This window comes from Bos mutus, chromosome 12 (genome assembly GCF_027580195.1).
Source record: "Bos mutus isolate GX-2022 chromosome 12, NWIPB_WYAK_1.1, whole genome shotgun sequence".
Lineage (NCBI taxonomy): Eukaryota > Metazoa > Chordata > Mammalia > Artiodactyla > Bovidae > Bos > Bos mutus.
Window position 1 is genome coordinate 7,108,522 of NC_091628.1, and position 16,991 is coordinate 7,125,512.

Genomic DNA, 16,991 nt, shown 5'->3' on the forward strand with positions numbered 1-16,991 from the left:
GGCATATTTGGGGGTACTATGTTCACCTTCACCACAAAACGGTGACACTTGTGTTTGACATTTTTGGTAGTTAATATTTTGTACTGCAAAATTATTTGTGTATTTTATTACATTTTTAATTTATCAAATAGATTTTTTTTCAAGATTGGGAAGTGATAATGCAAATGTTGGAGAAAGCCCACAAACTAAAAAATTCTGTCAAAGGTTAGTTATAAAAATTGCGTCAATCCTCTAGCTTTAATTTGGCATTCCTTTTAAGCTATTCCATTGCCTTTCCTAAAGTTAAAAAAAAAAAAAAAATAAAATAAAGTAAAACCACATACAATACTCCAAAACAATATTGATGTAAAAATGAGATATTATACTTATTCTCTCTCTAAGAACAGAACAAAGATCTACCTGCCACCCCACTTCAACCTATAAAGTTATTGTTTGGCTCATTTTCCTTCATTAGTGTTTTAGAAGTGCATTATGCAGGAAAGAAACAGTTTGCTGGTGATCTAATCACAAAGAAGGTTATAGCAACCTCCTAGAACTCAAAGGGACTGCCTGCAGGCAGCCTTCTTTTCAGATAAGGGAAAATGCAGGACACAAAGAAAGGTACTTTCCATTACAAAGGCTTTTAGCAAACAGTACAAAGGAAAGAAAAAGGTCTATTAGGCTTAGATATAGAAATGTTGCCTTAGAGAAAGTATTATTCATCTTAAAGGATGCTGGCAAAGAGAGAGAGAAGAGGAAAAATAAAAATAAAAAACACTTATGAAAAAAGTTTTGAACCCAGATTGTAACTATATATGACAGTAGTTCATGCTGACCCTGACCGTTTTAAGCTTCATTGAAAATATTGAAAAAAACGAAAAAATGAAAAAACTGAAAAACGATTAAGCTAGGGTGTAATAATATAAAATTAACAACATATAAATCTAATTTACTGTTAATGTAAAGTTTTGTTTCACTGAAAATAGTAAGTTTTAAAGTCATTTCAAAGGAGTTTATTTTACACATTTTAAGATTAGTATTACTAAATGTTAAATCATACCTTTAGGGATTTTTGATCAGTTATTCTTGCCTTGAGAACCCCATGAAAAGTATGAAAAGGCAAAATGATAGGATACTGAAAGAGCAACTCCCCAGGTCAGTAGGGGCCCAATATGCTACTGGAGATCAGTGGAGAAATAACTCCAGAAAGAATGAAGGGATGGAGCCAAAGCAAAAAGAATACATAGCTGTGGATGCGACTGGTGATAGAAGCAAGGTACGATGCTGTAAAGAGCAATATTGCATAGGAACCTGGAATGTCAGGTCCATGAATCAAGGCAAATTGGAAGTGGTCAAACAAGAGATGGCAAGAGTGAATGTTGACATTCTAGAAATCAGCAAACTGAAATGGACTGGAATGGGTGAATTTAGCTCAGATGACCATTATATCTACTACTGTGGGCAGGAATCCCTCAAAGGAAATGGAGTAGACATCATGGTCAAAAAGAGTCTGAAATGCAGTACTTGGATGCAATCTCAAAAATGACAGAATGATCTTTGTTCGTTTCCAAGGCAAACCATTCAATATCACAGTAATCCAAGTCTATGCCTCAACCAGTAATGCTGAAGAAGCTGAAGTTGAATGGTTCTATGAAGACCTACAAGACCTTTTAGACCTAACACCCCAAAAAGATGTCCTTTTCATTATCAGGGACTGTAATGCAAAAGTAGGAAGTCAAGAAACACCTGGAGTAACAGGCAAATTTGGCCTTGGAATATGGAATGAATCAGGGCAAAGGCTAATAGAGTTTGCCAAGAAAATGCACTGGTCATAACAAACACCCTCTTCCAACAACACAAGAGAAGACTCTACACATGGACATCACCAGATGGTTCAACACCAAAATCAGATTGATTATATTCTTCACAGCCAAAGATGGAGAAGCTCTATACAGTCAGCAAAAACAAGACAAGGAGCTGAAAGTGGCTCAGATCATGAGCTCCTTATTGCCAAATTCAGACTTAAATTGAACAAAGTAGGGAAAACCACTAGACCATTCAGGTATGACCTCAATCAAATCCATTATGATTATACAGTGGAAGTGAGAAATAGATTTAAGGGCCTAGATCTGATAGATAGAGTGCCTGATGAACTATGGACTGAGGTTCATGACATTGTACAGGAGACAGGGATCAAGACCATCCCCATGGAAGAGAAATGCAAAAAAGCAAAATCCTGTCTGAGGGGCCTTACAAATAGCTGTGAAAAGAAGAGAAACGAAAAGCAAAGGAGAAAAGGAAAGCTATAAGCGTCTGAATGCAGAGTTTCAAAGAATAGCAAGGAGATATAAGAAAGCCTTCTTCAGTGATCAATGCAAAGAAATAGAGGAAAGCAACAGAATGGGAAAGACTAGAGATCTCTTCAAGAAAATGAGAGATACCAAGGGAACATTTCATGCAAAGATGGGCTGGATAAAGTACAGAAATGGTATGGACCTAACATAAGCAGAAGATATTAAGAAGAGGTGGCAAGAATACACAGAAGAACTGTACAAAAAAGATCTTCATGACCCAGATAATCAGGATGGTGTGATCACTGACCTAGAGCTAGATATCCTGGAATGTGAAGTCAAGTGGGCCTTAGAAAGCAGCACTACAAAGCTAGTGGAAGTGATGGGATTCCAGTTGAGCTATTCCAAATCCTGAAAGATGATGCTGTGAAACTGCTGCACTCAATATGCCAGCAAATTTGGAAAACTCAGCAGTGGCCACAGGACTGGAAAAGGTCAGTTTTCACTCCAATCCCAAAGAAAGACAATGCCAAAGAATGCTCAAACTACCACACAATTGCACTCATCTCACACGCTAGTAAAGTAATGCTCAAAATTCTCCAAGCCAGGCTTCAGCAATATGTGAACCATGAACTTCCTGATGTTCAAGCTGGTTTTAGAAAAGGCAGAGGAACCAGAGATAAATTGCCAACATCGGCTGGATCATGGAAAAAGGAAGAGAGTTCCAGAAAAACATCTATTTCTGCTTTATTGACTATGCCAAAGCCTTTGACTGTGTGGATCACAGTAAACTGTGGAAAATTCTTCAAGAGATGGGAATACCAGACCACCTGATCTGCCTCTTAAGAAATTTGTATGCAGGTCAGGAAGCAACAGTTAGAACTGGACATGGAACAACACACTGGTTCCAAATAGGATAAGGAGTACATCAAGGCTGTATATTGTCACCCTGCTTATTTAACTTCTATGCAGAGTACATCATGAGAAACGCTGGACTGGAAGAAACACAAGCTGGAATCAAGATTGCCAGGAGAAATATCAATAACCTCAGATATGCAGATGACACCACCCTTATGGCAGAAAGTGAAGAGGAACTCAAAAGCCTCTTGATGAAAGTGAAAGTGGAGAGTGAAAAAGTTGGCTGAAAGCTCAACATTCAGAAAACGGAGATCATGGCATCTGGTCCCATCATTTCATGGGATATAAAAATGGGGAAACAGTGGAAACAGTGTCAGACTTTATTTTTTGGGGCTCCAAAATCACTGCAGATGGTGACTGCAGCCATGTAATTAAAAGACGCTTACTCCTTGGAAGGAAAGTTATGACCAACCTAAATAGAATATGGAAAAGCAGAGACATTACTTTTTCAACAAAGGCTTGTCTAGTTAAGGCTATGGCTTTTCCTGTGGTCATGTATGGATGTGAGAGTTGGACTGTGAAGAAGGCTGAGCACCGAAGAATTGATGCTTTTGAACTATGGTGTTGGAGAAGACTCTTGAGAGTCCCTTGGACTGCAAGGAGATCCAACCAGTCCATTGTCAAGGAGATCAGCCCCAGGATTTCTTTGGGAGTAATGATGCTGAAGCTGAAACTCCGGTAGTTTGGCCACCTCATGCGAAGTGTTGACTCATTGGAAAAGACTCTGATGCTGGGAGGGATTGGGGGCAGGAGGAGAAGGGGACGACAGAGGTTGAGATGGCTGGTGGCATCACTGACTCAATTGATGTGAGTCTGGGTGAACTCTGGGAGTTGGTGATGGACAGGGAGGCCTGGTGTTCTGCAATTCATGGGGTCGCAAAGAGTCGGACAGGACTGAGCGACTGAACTGAACTGAACTGAACTGATCAGTTAAGTCCTTTGATCCTCTGCAGGGTTCTGTATTAAAAAAAAGTTTGCAAGTATATAACTATGTTTGTTGAAATTGTTAGTTGCTCTTTGTGAGCTAACTGTCCAACTCTTGGTGACCATTTGGACTGTAGCCCACCAGGCTCCCCTGTCCATGGAATTTTCCAGGAAAAATACTAGAATGTGTAGCCAGGGATTGAATTCTGGGTCCCAGGATTCAACTCTGGGTCTTCTGCATTGCCGGCAGATTCTTTTACCATCTGAGCCCTCAGGGAAGGATAGCAAGTATTATAACTTCGTAGAGAAGCTATATCCCCTAAAAGGGTATAAACAGCAGATTGAGACTCAGGTGTCCAGAGAAATAACGCAGACAAGACTGACGGTGTGCACCGAAGACCCAGTGCAGACTCAGCTTTTCATATCTTTAATTCTCCTGACACACCCGTTTAAGAAGTGAGTTGCTCTAATGTCCATTTTATGAGGAAAGTGAAACATAAAGAGGTTAAGTAACTGACTGAAAATTATTTTAGAAAATATAGTATGTTTTAAGTGGAGTCAGTCATGATTCCAGCTCTAGCAGCTGGCTTCCAGAATTGCGGCTTTTATACTTGTTAAAAAACAAAATTCGATTGAGTAACATTCAAAGATCTCACTAGCTCTACTCAGCATTTCCTGAATCAGGCAACATCCCACACAGCAGACAGAAGGGAGCACCAAGGAGCTGCATACAATGAAGGACTTCTCCAGGGACAAGGGTGTGAGAAAAGAAAGGTATACTAGCAAAGAGCAGATTGGTTGTGGCATGGTGACTGTCCTTGAAAGGACGGCAGTGGTCTATCAGGCAGATGACCTCACTAGCACCGATCAGGTGATTTCTGATTGAGAGGTTTAAGATGCATTACTGGGAGAGGTTGAAACTATAGTCAAATCTTGGTTTGATGACATGGCGTTTAGCATAAATGTCCATTTTGATCATTTTTGTTGTCAACATGCTCAGAGTGCTGCAGAAATACACTCCTTCTGGCCTTTACCTAACCATGCTTGTATCAAGTATCATCACTTTTGTTCTTATTTCCTCATGTCTAAAATTTTCTGGTTGAAAGATAGAATATGCAACCCCAAAATACGGATTGACATGTATTGGCATAAGGGTTATTTTGAGTTGATATTTTTGTAAAAGTCTAGACACAGGAAAATCTGGGGAGAAAAAAAAAAAAAAAGTAGAAGTTACTCTTTGGTAAGCAAAACCTCCACTTGTAAGTGTTTCTTGCTCACTGTACCAGAAAGAGAAGGAATGTTACAATGGCTGTTGCTCCACAATCACACTCCTGTCCCTCTCTGGGATAGAAACCAATTACAATTATCTAAGTTTCAGGAGGAAGCTGTAAAGAGGAATAATAATAATAATTGCTTAGAAACAACTAGGCCCAAGATAGCAGAAGATTTGACTTCAGTAGACCTTGAACCTGATATAAACACATTGTAATACATTACCTAAATGACACAACCACCAGCACCATGGCAGTTGATGATTACCATGACAACAATCAAAAAAACCCACACAAGGACTGAAAAGGAGATCTCATTAGTTCCAGGTCCAAACCATACTTTTGTTTCCGGATAACTCATGAATAGTGAAGAATAGATTGAAGGGATTAGATCTGATAGAAAGAGTGCCTGAGGAACTATGGATGCAGGACATAACATTGTATAAGAAGAAATGACCAAAACCACCCCAAAGAAAAAGATACTAAGAAGACTAAGTGGTTGTCTGAAGAGAATTTATGAATAGCTGAAAAAAGAACAGAAGCAAAAGGAAAATGAGAAAGGGAGAGACAAACTGTCTGTATGCTGAGGTCCTGAGAATAGCAAGGAGAGATAAGAAAGCTTTCTTAAGTGAACAATGCAAAGAAACAGAGGAAAACAATAGAATGGGAAAGGCTAGAGCTATCCTCAAGAAAATTAGAGATACCAAAGGAACATTTTATGCAAAGATGAGCACAGTAAGGGACAGAAATGGCAAAGACCTAACCGAAGCAGAAGAGATTAAAACAAGGTGGTAAGAATACACAGAAGAACTATGCAAAAAAGGCATCAATGACCCAGATAACCATGATGCTGCAATCACTCACCTACACCCAGACATCATGAAGTGTGAAGTCAAGTGGGCCTTAGGTAGCATTCAGATCAGATCAGATAAGTTGCTCAGTCATGTCCGACTCTTTGTGACCCCATGAATCCCAGCACACCAGGCCTCCCTGTTCATCACCAACTCCCGGAGTTCACTCAGACTCACGTCCATCGAGTCAGTGATGCCATACAGCCATCTCATCCTCTGTCGTCCCCTTTTCCTCTTGCCCCTAATCCCCCCCAGCATCAGAGTCTTTTCCAAAGAGTCAACTCTTCACATGAGGTGGCCAAAGGACTGGAGTTTCAGCTTTAGCATTATTCCTTCCAAAAAAATCCCAGGGCTGATCTCCTTCAGAATGGACTGGTTGGATCTCCTTGCAGTCCAAGGGACTCTCAAGAGTCTTCTCCAACACCACAGTTTAAAAGCATCAATTCTTTGGCGCTCAGCCTTCTTCACAGTCCAACTCTCACATCCATACATGACCACAGGAAGAACCACAGCCTTGACTAGACGGACCTTTGTTGGCAAAATAATGTCTCTGCTTTTGAATATGCTATCTAGGTTGGTCATAACTTTTCTTCCAAGGAGTAAGCGTCTTTTAATTTCATGGCTGCAGTCACCATCTGCAGTGATTTTGGAGCCCCAAAAAATAAAGTCTGACACTGTTTCCACTGCTTCCCCATCTATTTCCCATGAAGTGATGGGACCGGATGCCATGATCTTCATTTTTTAAATATTGAGCTTTCAGCCAACTTTTTCACTCTCCACTTTCACTTTCATCAAGAGGCTTTTGAGTTCCTCTTCACTTTCTGCCATAAGGGTGGTGTCATCTGCATTTCTGAGGTTATTGATATTTCTCCTGGCAATCTTGATTCCAGCTTGTGTTTCTTCCAGTCCAGCGTTTCTCATGATGTACTCTGCATAGAAGTTAAATAAGCAGGGTGACAATATACAGCCTTGATGTACTCCTTATCCTATTTGGAACCAGTGTGTTGTTCCATGTTCAGTTCTAACTGTTGCTTCCTGACCTGCATACAAATTTCTCAAGAGGCAGATCAGGTGGTCTGGTATTCCCATCTCTTGAAGAATTTTTCACAGTTTACTGTGATCCACACAGTCAAAGGCTTTGGCATAGTCAATAAAGCAGACATAGATGTTTTTCTGGAATTCTCTTGCTTTTTCCATGACCCAGCCGATGTTGGCAATTTGATCTCTGGTTCCTCTGCCTTTGCTAAAACCATCTTGAACATCAGGAAGTTCACAGTTCACATATTGCTGAAGCCTGGCTTGGAATATTTTGAGCATTATTTTACTAGCGTGTGAGACGAGTGCAATTGTGCAGTAGTTTGAGCATTTTTTGGCATTGCCTTTCTTTGGGATTGGAGTGAAAACTGACCTTTTCCAGTCCTGTGGCCACTGCTGAGTTTTCCAAATTTGCTGGCATATTGAGTGCAGCACTTTCACAGCATCATCTTTCAGGATTTGGAATAGATCAACCGGAATCCCACCACTTACACTAGCTTTGGTCATAGTGATGCTTTCTAAGGCCCACTTGACTTCACATTCCAGGATGTCTGGCTCTAGGTCAGTGATCACACCATCCTGATTATCTGGGTCATGAAGATCTTTTTTGTACAGTTCTTCTGTGTATTCTTGCCATCTCTTCTTAATATCTCCTGCTTTTGTTAGGTCCATACCATTTCTGTCCTTTATCGAGCCCATCTTTGCATGAAATGTTCCTTTGGTATCTCTGATTTTCTTGAAGATATCTCTAGTCTTTCCCATTCTGTTGTTTTCCTCTATTTCTTTGTATTGATCTCTGAAGAAGGCTTTCTTATGTCTCCTTGCTATTCTTTGAAACTCTGCATTCAGATGTTTATATCGTTCTTTTTCTCCTTTGCTTTTCGTTTCTCTTCTTTTCACAGCTATTTGTATGGCCCCTAAGACAGGATTTTGCTTTTTTGCATTTCTCTTTCATGGGGATGGTTTTGATCCCTGTATCCTGTACAATGTCACGAACCTCAGTCCATAGTTCATCAGGCACTCTATCTATCAGATCTAGGCCCTTAAATCTATTTCTCACTTCCACTGTATAATCATAAGGGATTTGATTTTGGTCACACCTGAATGGTCTACTGGTTTTCCCTACCTTGTTCAATTTAAGTCTGAATTTGGCAATAAGGAGTTCATGGTCTGAACCACTTTCAGCTCCTTTTCTTGTTTTTGCTGACTGTATAGAGCTTCTCCATCTTTGGCTGTGAAGAATATAATCAATCTGATTTTGGTGTTGAACCATCTGGTGATGTCCATGTGTAGAGTCTTCTCTTGTGTTGTTGGAAGAGGGTGTTTGTTATGACCAGTGCATTTTCTTGGCAAAACTCTATTAGTCTTTGCCCTGCTTCATTCCATATTCCAAGGCCAAATTTGCCTGTTACTCCAGGTGTTTCTTGACTTCCTACTTTTGCATTACCATCCCCGATAATGAAAAGGAAATCTTTTTTGGGTATTGGTTCTAAAAGGTCTTATAGGTCTTCATAGAACCATTCAACTTCAGCTTCTTCAGCGTTACTGGTTGAGGCATAGACTTGGATTACTGTGATATTGAATCGTTTGCCTTGGAAACGAACAGAGATCATTCTGTCATTTTTGAGATTGCATCCAAGTACTGCATTTCAGGGTCTTTTTTTGACCATGATCGCTACTCCGTTTCTTCTGAGCCATTCCTGCCCACAGTAGTAGATATAATGGTCATTGAGTTAAATTCACCCATTCCAGTCCATTTCAGTTCGCTGATTCCTAGAATGTCGACATTCACTCTTGCCATCTCTTGTTTGACCACTTCCAATTTGCCTTGATTCATGGACCTGACATTCCAGGTTCCTATGCAATATTGCTCTTTACAGCATCGGACCTTGCTTCTATCACCAGTCGCATCCACAGCTGTGTATTCTTTTTGCTTTGGCTCCATCCCTTCATTCTTTCTGGAGTTATTTCTCCACTTATCTTCAGTAGTATATTGGGCACCTACTGACCTGGGGAGTTGCTCTTTCAGTATCCTATCACATTGCATTTTCATACTGTTCATGGGGTTCTCAAGGCAAGAATACTGAAGTGGTTTGCCATTCCCTTCTCCAGTGGACCACATTCTGTCAGATCTCTCCACCATGACCGGCCCATCTTAGGTTGCCCCACGGGCATGGCTTAGTTTCATTGAGTTAGACAAGGCTGTGGTCCTAGTGTGATTAGATTGACTAGTTTTCTGTGAGTATGGTTTCAGTGTGTTTGCCCTCTGATGCCCTCTTGCAACACCTACCGTCTTACTTGGGTTTCTCTTACCTTGGGCATTGGGGTATCTCTTCACGGCTGCTCCAGCAAAGCGCAGCCATTGCTCTTTACCTTGTACGAGGGAGTGGAGGTGATGAAATTCCAGCTAAGCCACTTAAAATCCTAAAAGATGATGTTGTTAAAGTGCTACACTCAATACAGTAGCAAATTTGGAAAGCTCAGCACTGGACAAAGGACTTGAAAAGATCAGTTTTCATTCCAACACCAAAGAAAGACAATGTTAAAGAATGTTCAAATTACCATACAATTGGGTTAATTTTGCATTCTAGCAAGGTAATGCTCAAATTCCTTCAAGTTAGGCTTCCGCAGTACCTGAACTGGAAATTCCGGATGTGCAGCTGGATTTAGTAAAGTCAGAGGAACCAGACATTAAATTGCCAACATCTGGTGGATCAGAGAAAAAGCAAGGGAATTCAAGAAAATCGTCTACTTCTGCTTCATTGACTAATATAAAGGCTTTGACTGTGTGGATCACAGCTGTGGAAAATTCTTAAAGAGATAGGAATACAAGATCATGTTATCTTTCTCCTCAGAAACCTGCATGCACATCAAGAAGCAACCATTAGAAATGGATATGAAACAAAGAAGTGGTTCCAAATTGGGAATGGAGTACTTCAAGGCTCTATATTGTCACCCTGCTTATTTAACTTATATGCAGAGTAATCATGCAAAATGATGGGCTGGATACATCACAAGCTGGAATCAAAATTGCCAGAAGAAATATCAACAATTTCAGATATGTAGAAATGTAGATAATACCACTCTAATGGCAGAAAGTGAAGAAGAAGTAAAGAGTCTCTTGATAAGTGTGAAAGAAAAGAGAGTGAAAACATTGGCTTAAATATCAACATTCAAAAAACTAAGATCATAGCATTTGGTCACATCACTTCATGGCAAATAGATGGGGAAACAATGGAAATGATGACAGATTTTATTTTCTTGGGCTTCAAAATCACTGAGGATGGTAAATTCAATCAGGAAAATCAAAAGGTGCTTGCTCCCTAGAAAGAAAGTTGTGACAAATATAGGCAGTGTATTAAAAATCAAAGACATCACTTTGCTGACAAATGTTTGTATAGTCAAAGTTATACTTTTTCCAGTAGTCATGTAAAGATGTGAGAGCTGAACCATAAAGAAGACTTAGCACCAAGGAATTGCTGCCTTTACACTGTGGTGGGAAAAAAAAAAAAACCTCTTGAGAGCCCCTTGAACTGCAAGGAGATCAAATCAGTCAATCCTAAAGGAAATCAACCCTGAATATTCATTGGAAGGACTGATGCTGAAATCAAAGCTGCAATACTTTGCCCACCTGATGCGAAGAACTGGCTCATTGGAAAAGACCCTGATGATGGGAAAGACTGAAGGCAGGAGGAGAAGTGAGCAACCGAGGATGAGGTGGTTGGATGGCATCCCAGCTCAATGGACATGGGTCTGAGCAAACTCAGGGAGAAAGTGAAGGAGATGGTGCAATCCACGGAGCTGCAGAGACACATGATTTAGCTACTGAAGAACAACATCCTTCTTCCCACTCTTTTTATCCACCCTCTTGTGTATTTGGCATCTTCATCAAAACTGGGTTCAGAAGTTTGTCAACAAGGTTCCAACTTCTCTATTCTTTGGCCATTGAATAACACTTGTGTGGTCCAGTCTCAACACTAGTTCCATTATTGACTATGTGAATCCAATTGTAAAAAGAAACTCTCTGGATGATACAGAAGATCTCTGCTAAGGCTAGGACTCGGGCATGGTTCTGGTTGACAAATTCAGTAACAAAATGCTTCTAAATCATAAGAAACTCATCAATGTGGATGGCTCAGTCTTAAAACTGTGTAAATGCCTTACTTTTGTTTACTGTCCTTTTCCTAGTACCTTAAACTGGTCCCCAACATTTTTCTTTGAAGTCTTTAGCTGAAGATGGTATTTAAGGTGGCACATGCATGTTTGCTAAGTTGCATCATTTGGGTCTGACTCATTGCAACTTTGAAGACCATAGCCTGCCAGTCTCCTCTGTCCATGTTTCTCCAAGGAAGAATACTTGAGAGGATTGTCATGCCTTCCTCCAGGGTATATATTCCCTACCCAGGGGGTGAACCTGTGTCTCTTGTGTCTACTTCATTGGCAAGGGGTTTCTTTACCACTAGCACCACCTGAGAATCCCATTTAAGGTGGTGAGTCACTGAGTCGTGTTCTGGACTGTATAGTCCATGGAATTCTCCAGGCCAGAATACTGGAGTGTGTATCCTTTCCCTTCTCCAGGGACTGAACCCAGGGATTGAACCCAGGTCTCCCACACTTCAGGTGGATTCTTTACCAGTTGAGCCACAAGGGAAGCCCATTTAAGGTGGTGGTTTGCGCCATTTCAGGGAATTTTATTCAGTTTTCTCGGGTATCTCCCCATCCACATAAGAGATACACTTAATAATCAATATGTGCTTGTTGTTTTCATTAATCTTTGAATATGGAGTGTAGGAGTAATGATTTCCCAGCTGAGAACTTAAGAAAATATAGAAAAAAATTCCTCTTCTACCAGATATAGTATAACATACAGATTTTTTGTCCTTTTTATTACCTTTTTGTTCTTTCTTATTCCTCTTTTTCTTTGTTTCTCTAATATCCCTGTCTAATTGTAACTTATCACCCTTTCAATTTACATCTATGCCTGTATGCAATGTATGCCACTGTTCTCTTACATTTGTATAGCTATATTTCTATCATTGTAAATAACCCACATTATTTATCTCATCTGTATCTATAGTATTCACTTTTATATATTTTGTTCTTTGGTAAAAGAAACTCTTAATAGTTATTGTTTTATCAGGGTCTTCTCTAAATTTTCCTTTCCTTAAGTGAATGTTTTCAGAGTCTGGATGTTTCATCAGTATAAACTTAATGGGCATAATGTTTTATTTATTCTGTCTAAATGTGGAGGTAACTTGACCTTTGCATAACTGAAGCTTGCTTTCTTTCTTTCTTTTTTTTTTTTAAGAATGCTGACATTTTAACTGCTTCTAAATGACCCAAAAAGATTCTTTGTAGTAGCACAAAGTGATTTTGGCTTTTGACAAAAAAAGGCATCTCTTGGCCTATGGGTAGGGTACCTGTGTGTACCCACTGGGAACAATATGTTAAACCATGTGCATCACATAAAAAAGCCTACAATACTAACCATTTGGGGGAAAATGTTTTAATAAATGTTATATTAAGAAAAAGAATGAAGAGTCTTTCATTTCTTCTCTGAAAAGTGAATGCAATTCCCTTAAAATAAGAAAGACTATAAAATAATTTGGAGAACAAAGCTGCTAGTTGCCATAAGGCATTATTTCATTCTTTTGTATAAAACAAGATAAAAACTCAATCCATTAGAATGACTGTAGAGAGGACAGGAAAAGAATAGAGAAGTCTAGATATCATAAAGTCATTATATCATTTAAAATTGGAAGATGGAACAGAATCTCATGGGGAAAGAGATGAGATAATCAGAAACAATCATGCAGGAGGTCCTTGCCTTCCAGGTGACCAATTCAAATCCGATTTAAAAGAAGAATACAAACCAGTTTAAAGGCATGTGTGACATAGTCAATGTGATGTGTAAATAGTGATTATTTTAGCCCTCTTGGATGAGGGTGATATGCCTGCAGGGTAGAAGGCTAATGAGGGGAGAGATGCTGGTTCATAAGTCACATACTTTGGGATCAATTGGTTAGGAGTGACACAACCCTCTGAACATCAAGGAACAGTCACACAGGAGTGTGCAAAAATGCACCTATCTGATCGTTCTCTCTACTACCTATAAAGGACTTTCAAAAAAAAAGGAAAAAAAAATAGTGTATGAAAACACTTGTCAGTAGCTTTACTTTAAAAGTTGTGCTTTTGTAGGAATATGTAATATGAAAAAAAAAAATCCAAGTTTCCTTTTGGGATAAAAAGGACATAAAACTGAAATCATTTTCTGTATTTGTAAGAAAAAATAGAAATTAATTCACCTCTTTCTCAGTTATAAATACAAAGGAAAGTCCCGTGTGTGAGAGGTACAGACAGAACTGCCCTGGACTGTGGGACATTCCACTGTAAGGACATGTGTTTCTATCATAAACCTAGTACTCTCTGATTTCTCTGGTCTCATTTGCAATTTGTATATTAGAAAGGCTCAGAAAAATGAAAGATTGAAGTGTTCAGTTAGTTTAGAATTAAGCCACACATTCTAGTGTAAAAAGAGAACGAATGTAAGTTAGTAGCAAATACTGCAGAGGTTCAGTATAGGCCTCCCCAAGATGTACCACTTTGGCATGTAAATTATTTTGAGTTATAGATAGTGAATACTCCAAGGGTTCAAGAGAAACTACTGCACTCCCTTAACTACCTGGAAGAATTTAAATCAGGCATTTTTCCCAGAAAGAGAGTTACTGCCAGAGATAAATTTTATCTAATTTGCCCCATCTGTATGGCAGGGCAAACATATAACTATCAAAATGTTAATATCTACACTTTGTTTTTTATGATTCTGTGAATGACCCTCCTGTGCCTAGAAATCCCAGACACCTATTCCATTTCTTATATGAGAATGGCATATGTACTTCATTTTACAATTCTGTCTCGAACCTCTTAAGTATGTTGGTTTCCTGTATGTAAAGAGCTAAATAGTTTTTCCTCTATTAACCCGTTTTATATCATATTAATATTTCAATCAGTCAAAAGAACAAAAAAGGGAAGGGGGATAGCAAAATTCCCCTTCTTGCAATATAAGTATTCATCTACCTAATTATTAAGAAGTTACAAAGTAATATATGTATAAAATATATGAACAGACTATGTATCACATACGGGCATATTATAGATAACTGATGATGCCTGAATGAATTCAGATGTTTCTAACTGTAATTATTTTGACTAAATTCATATCTTAAAGCCCAAAAATTAAATTTATTTCTGGTTTCTTGCCGTCTATTCTAAAATAATTTTAGGGAACATACTATTTAAAAACCCTTATCCATTCTTATTGTGGTTGAAAAGCTGGAAGCAATGCTCTTTATTTTACTCAGGGAGATAAGGGCAAAATAATAAATAACAGGGAAAATGACAAAATACCCAACTTGTTATCTAAACCTGCCTATGACTTATAGGCATTCTTAGCTCTCAAAATGAATTCCAATTTTTTACAGATGTCAAGGGAAAAATGTGATCTAGAAAGGGTAGATTTCATAATTAGAATAAAGTGTACTAGACAGAGGAGGAAGAAAGCAAGAGAAAGGCACTGGACATATGTTGATAATTGACATTTATCAACAATTTTTTTCAGGTCATGTTTGACTTGAATAAAATAGCCATTATTTTCTATAATCATTTACATTTTATGAAGTCTCTAGAATGAATTTAAGATTAATTATTTATTTTGGTCACCAGCCTATCATTTTTATAGAGATAAAATTGAATTAAAATGTTTTATCAGGTTTTTTGCCAATAAAACCCCAAATAGCATCATATGTAGACTCAGAAACATGTTTGATGAAAGTGAGCAAAGTCAGCTCAGTTTATTTTTATGTACAAAAGAATCTTCTTAAAAATTTAGGAGACATTGTTATGAATTCAATGATGATATTTACATATATTTTAGATCTTTAGATTATTAAAAATTAATTATATTAATTTACTTATTTTGGTGCTTAGCAGGAAGCAACATAAGCCCATCATTTCCCTCCAGCTCCTTGCTTTGATACTGCAGTTGGAGGAAGCCTCCCAAAGTAGTCCCAGAGCCGGGGGTGCCTGTTTTTAACCCTTAATCTCCACACTCCTTCTGTCTCCATATTCCTTTCAGTTACTTCTTGGTCTTGCATTCATAATAATAAATTTTATAATTTTCTCTGAAGGCAATTTCCAAAATAGAGAAAGCCATAAATTCTAATGCAGAGTCCTCCCCACCCCTGTACCATCTGAAATGTTGGGTAGAAATTTATGGCAACAATAACTACAATAAAAATAACCATTTACCAAGAGGTATAAAAAATGCAGCTGGTTTGAAAAAACTTTGCTTTACAATGCTTTCATATTTTATGAAATTTTACAAAAATTACACTTTATGTTCCTAGCTTTTGTTTTACTAATGAGTCCTAACATGTTTAAATTGTTAAGAATTTAAAGACCAAAAAGAAGACAGATTTTTTTTTTTTTAATCATTAAACTGACTGCCAAGAAAGTAAAATTCTCCATTAGTTTGATTTTACTTTTCTATAGCTTAGATTTTCATGTAATATTCCTTTTGGTACATAATCAAATTTTTCCTGTAAATGTCAGTATTCTTTATAAATTAAAGGTGTCAATGTCTTGTTTAAAGCTATACTTCCATTTGTGATAGTGCCTTTTAATTATGTGTATGATGAACTATGGAATGAGGTTCGTGACATTGTACAGGAGACAGGGATCAAGACCATTCCCATAGAAAAGAAATGCAAAAAAGCAAAATGGCTGTCTGGGGAGGCTTTACAAATAGCTGTGAAAAGAAGAGAAGCGAAAAGCAAAGGAGAAAAAGAACGATATAAACATCTGAATGCAGAGTTTCAAAGAATAGCAAGAAGAGATAAGAAAGCCTTCTTCAGTGATCAATGCAAAGAAATAGAGGAAAACAACAGAATGGGAAAGACTAGAGACATCTTCAAGAAAATCAGAGATACCAAAGGAACATTTCATGCAAAGATGAGCTCAATAAAGGACAGAAATGGTATGGACCTAAGAGAAGCAGAAGATATTAAGAAGAGGTGGCAAGAATACACAGAAGAACTGTACAAAAAAGATTTTCACGACCCAGATAATCAGGATGGTGTGATCACTGACCTAGAGCCAGACATCCTGGAATGTGAAGTCAAGTGGGCCTTAGAAAGCATCACTACGAACAAAGCTAGTGGAGGTGATGGAATTCCAGTGAAGCTCTTTCAAATCCTGAAAGATGATGCTGTGAAAGTGCTGCACTCAATATGCCAGCAAATTTGGAAAACTCAGCAGTGGCCACAGGACTGGAAAAGGTCAGTTTTCATTCCAATCCCAAAGAAAGGCAATGCCAAAGAATGCTCAAACTACTGCACAATTGCACTCCTTGCACACGCTAGTAAAGTAATGCTCAAAATTCTCCAAGCCAGGCTTCATCAAAATGTGAACCGTGAACTTCCTGATGTTCAAGCTGGTTTTAGAAAAGGCAGGGGAACCAGAGATCAAATTGCCAACAGCGGGTGGATCATGGAAAAAGCAAAAGAGTTCCAGAAAAACATCTATGTCTGCTTTATTGACTATGCCAAGCCTTTGACTGTGTGGATCACAATAAACTGTGGAAAATTCTTCAAGAGGTGGGAATACCAGACCACCTGATCTGCCTCTTGAGAAATTTGTACACAGGTCAGGAAGCAACAGTTACA